This window comes from Triticum dicoccoides, chromosome 1B, assembly GCF_002162155.2.
Source record: "Triticum dicoccoides isolate Atlit2015 ecotype Zavitan chromosome 1B, WEW_v2.0, whole genome shotgun sequence".
NCBI classification, from domain to species: domain Eukaryota; kingdom Viridiplantae; phylum Streptophyta; class Magnoliopsida; order Poales; family Poaceae; genus Triticum; species Triticum dicoccoides.
In genome coordinates this window covers 125,018,551-125,023,366 of record NC_041381.1, presented here as the reverse complement: position 1 = coordinate 125,023,366, position 4,816 = coordinate 125,018,551, and the positions used below count along the sequence as shown (strand labels likewise).

General features: G+C 52.7%; 1 pseudogene; it reads left to right on the top strand.

Moving 5' to 3' along the window:
• Positions 1 to 2,158: 2,158 nt before the first annotated feature.
• LOC119322901 lies at positions 2,159 to 3,882 on the top strand (annotated as a pseudogene).
• The last annotated feature ends 934 nt before the right edge of the window (positions 3,883 to 4,816 follow it).

Here is a 4,816-nt window from a genome sequence, read left to right as displayed (position 1 = left end):
ACACTCCTTCCCCAGGAGCCGCGCCGATCCATGGGGGATCAGTCCTCCATTGGCCAGGTCGTCAAGATCTTCTTGACGAATCGTCGAGCGGATCCAGTCGCCCTGGATCCAGCCCTGCGGCAAGCCGGCCCTCGATGAAGATCCGCCCCGACTGGTCGCCCTTCCCTTCGCCTTCGTCGTCGCCTTCTTCGCTCGCTCCAGGGCTGCCGTCTTCTCTTTCACCATCGTCGCCAGCGAGATGCGCACAGAGCGGCGGTGCTGAGACGGAAGTGAATGCGGCAGATAAGTCTGAGGAAGAGAGGAGGAAATGAGAGCGCATTGTTCAAAAACCCCCGTCCGAGGCCTTATATGAGGTTACTTCCGAGTGACTGACTTGTAGGCCCGGGCGATCCTGTCAAATCCCGCAACAGTCGCACGCGCGATACGTGGTGAAAAAGGTGGCGCGGAGATCGAGGCATCCCTGCCTTATCCCATCCAATTACTGCGGCCTCCTCCGCCCCGCGCGCTTCCCAAAATTCAAATCCCGCTAAATCCGCGGGCTGCAGAGCAACTCGTCAGACGGAAGATTTCCTCTGCCCTGTCGTTCGGAGTTCTCCAAGTAAAGAAATTCACTCGACGGATACAAAGAATGGATCAAGGCGACTGAAAAAGAAGTTGGTGCCGTCACCTAAGTTCATTGATCCAGAACAAGACATACTCATAGCACGAAAATGGGTCGGAAGTGTGTTCAACTACTTCCCCACTCAAACCTCGATCTATTCGGGGGCTAATGATGAAGCCATGTACCTAGGGTAGGATCATGGACCTGTCCAAGATACCCTCCCCAAGGACATCTCTAGAAGAAACCGCCTTTCAGTCAACCTGGAAGGGTTCCACTCGACCGGCTCGAAGACACTCGACCATGAAGCCAACCACTCGACTCCAGGAGACCTAAAGTCACTCTGCATGCAAACGGTCTGTCATTAAGTAGCTTTTATGGTCATCATAGCACTTTATTTGTGACGTTACCAGTAACGCCCGATCTTAATGTACCTTAAACCCTGCATAACTGAGGGTCGGAGGGGTCTAGCTGACTCTATATAAGCCATCCCCCTCCTTAGTGTAAATGGTTCGCACCCCTGTAACTCATATACACATAATCCAGTCGACCGCCTCCGGACTCTGAGACGTAGGGCTGTTACTTCCTCCGAGAAGGGCCTGAACTCGTAAACCTCTTGCGTATACAACTACTCCATAGCTAGGATCTTGCCTCTCCATTCCTACCCCCCTATTCTACTGTCAGACTTAGAACCACGACAGGTAGGGCGCGCCTCCCTGCCTCATGGCTTCCTCGTTGCTTCCCTGGCGTCTACTCCAAGTCTCCTGGATTGCTTCCGTTCCAAAAATAACTCTCCCAAATGTTTCATTTCGTTTGGACTCCGTTTGATATTCCTTTTCTGCGAAACACTGAAATAGGAAAAAAAACAGCAATATGGGTTGGGCCTCCGGTAATAGGTTAGTCCCAAAATAATATAAAAGTGTTTAGTAAAGCTCATAAACATCCAAAATAGGTAATATAATAGCATGGAACAATCAAAAATTATAGATACGTTGGAGACGTATCAATAAGTGACACGCGTCACAACACCACCTGTCACAAAAAAAGAATCTCAGTCAACACTTAGCATGTGCTACGGCCTTTAAGTATCAAAAGTTACTGAACTTAGACGATGCCCTTAAATGGTATAACGAACATCAGACTGAAATATTTACTTCGGACGAAAATTTCATTCAATTTGTTGCGCAAGCTAGTGGTCGTTTTTTTTTTTTCATAGCCAAGATCCTTTCTCAGGATGAAGGAGTGAGTAATTATCACCAGGTTCTGTGCGAGTGCGAGTGCATATCAGATTATGAGTTGTCTGTTGCTTAACTTAGAAATGGGTAAGAGAATGAATCCATCTTCAGACGGTAAAATTCAAGATGTGTACAACACATGTGAGCGTTATTATTTGGGTATTTCTATGTCGTGCTCTTTTTTTTTAGCCACACCTATGTGTTCGGTCCATCTGAATTCTGAATAGATAAGCAGACCAAAAAGTCTTCGTCACGTGCAATGCCAGGATTTTTTCTGGAATTGCGTCCATAAAACAACAACAGTGTGCAGTTTTCCAGTGGCCCGGCAGCGACGAAGGTTGTTGTTCTGAATATCCAGATAGCTAGGGGAAAGTGTGCCGCCGGCGATGGGCTTGGAGCGAGGCGAGAAGCCGCACGCCGTGTGCCTGCCGGCACCGGCGCAAGGGCACATCACGCTGATGCTGGAGATGGCCAAGCTGCTCCACGCCCGGGGCTTCCACATCACCTTCGTCAACACCGAGTTCAACCATCGCCGGCTGCTCCACTCCCGCGGGACGGCGGCACTCGACGGCCTCCCGAGCTTCCGCTTCGCCGCGATACCAGACGGACTCCCCGCGTCAGACGCCGACGCGACCCAGGACGTCCCAGCCCTGTGCTACGCCATGATGACCACCTTTCTCCCCCGCCTACGGGCCCTTCTTGCCAAGCTCAACGACCCGAGCTCCGGGGTGCCGCCGATCACCTGCCTCGTCGTCGACGGTGTCGCATCGTTCAGCTACGATGCCGCGAAGGAGCTCGGCGTGCCTTGCGCCGCGTTGTGGACGTCCAGTGCCTGCGGGTTCATGGGTTACCGCCACTTCCGTCGGCTTATCGACCGTGGTCTTGTGCCTTTCAAAGGTCTATCTACACCGTGCATGGGCTGCTGCTTCATTTTTTGGCGCGCCATGATGTCATGAGTATTAACAGAGTGTTGCCTTTGCCGCTTGTGTGCAGACGAGGAGCAGCTGACGGACAATGGGTATCTCGATACGCCGGTCGACGGCATGAGCGGCATGTGCGATGGCATACGGCTGCGCGACTTCCCGACGATGATCCGCACCACCGACCGCGACGACACCATGCTCAACTACGTCATGCGCGAGGCCGAGAGGCTGTCGCTCCCCGACGCCGTGCTGCTCAACACCTTCGACGCACTGGAGCAGCCGGTTCTCAACGCCATGCGCGCCATCCTCCCGCCCATGTACACCGTCGGTCCGCTGCATCTCCACTCCAGCAGCGGCGTCCCCACCGGCACCCCGCTCGACGGCCTCGGCTCCAACCTCTGGAAGGAGCAGGACGGCCTCCTCGAGTGGCTCGACGGGCACGGCGCCGGAGCCGTCGTGTACGTCAACTACGGAAGCGTCGCTGTGATGACGAACGAGCAGCTCCTAGAGTTCGGGTGGGGGCTGGCCGACAGCGGCTACGCGTTCATATGGAACATCCGGCCGGACCTCGTTAGGGGAGAGACGGCCGTGATGCCGCCGGAGTTCCTGGCATCGGTTCACGGCCGCGCCATGCTCACGACGTGGTGCCCGCAGGCGGAGGTCCTCAGGCACGAGGCGGTGGGGGCGTTCCTGACGCACTCCGGAATCCGGATGGAACTCCACGCTCGATGATGTGCTGGCCGTTCGCCGGGGAGCAGCAGACCAACTGTCGGTACAAGTACACCGAGTGGGGGATCGGGATTGAGATCGGCGGCGAGGTGAAGCGGGCGGAAGTGGCGGCGATGATACGCGAGGCGATGGTGGGGGGAAAGGGACGGGAGATGAGGCGGCGCCCCGCGGAGTGGAAGGAAAAGGCCCAGCGTGCGTCGCTGCCAGGTGGGGCCGCGGAGGCCAACCTAGACGAGGTGATTCGTAGCGTGCTCCTCGCAAGTACAACGCGCCTGCTAAAAATCAGTCAACTGAGATTTAACTAAGTCTCAGTCAACCATGCAATATTTTATGTCATCGTTTGCAACATTTTTCTCTACTAACTGCAATATCCGGGTTTTTTAGAGGAAAAAAGCAACATGCCCTAGCTCCATTCCATTACGAAATGAAACACAGAGTTTAGATCTTACAAAAGTAGCACACAGAGGAGCAGCAAACCCACTGCCTCAGCCACAATGCAGAAATGCGCCCCATAAAGAAAAGTAGTACAAAACATAAATTAGCTGGCCTATTACATAAATGAAAGTTCACCCGTGTTTACACCATAGTTGCCTAGGTACAGGGGAGCCCCATTTTACATCTACTCCCCAGCTACCAGAAGATCTTCAGTGAGCATTGTCCCACTTCAGCCAGGATCTGGCCACATCAGAAGAGGGGGGGCTCCTCGCCAGTTGCTCCAGCTCCCTTGACCATTTTTCCAGCTCGTTCCTGGCATGACCTGAGGATAGGCATTCCCACAAAGATAGATTCGACGCAGTTTTTCGCCATATAGCCTGCATCCCAGGCCAGACAATAGCATCGAAAACCATGTTATTGCGAGTTTTTCAGATAGCCCACTGGCCAGCTGCATGTATGATATTGATTGCAGCAAATCTATCTCCTCTAGACCAACAGGAAGAGAAGGACATCATATTGATGTCCCCCGCAAAACCAGTTAGCCTATTGATAGATCTCCATAATTCAGTAGCAACAACACAACCAAAAAATAAATGGTAGCAAGATACCAGCTCAGAGCAAAATACACAAGTTAGACCAAAACAGTTTGCCTCTTAACTAAACTGTCTCTAGTGAGCATGTCGTCCCTCATCGATTGTAGGACACGTCATCTCAGCGGTTGCAACATCCTTCATTGACGGCTATAGCATTTCATTTAGAATGGTTGTCGCATTTATTATTATTGCTTGCAATACCATCGTAACATTTTTTGTCCCCGTTTGTAACATCCAGTCGTGCCGCTTGTAGCAAAAAACCACGCCGACGTCACTCGGCTGAGACTTTGTTAAGTCTCAATC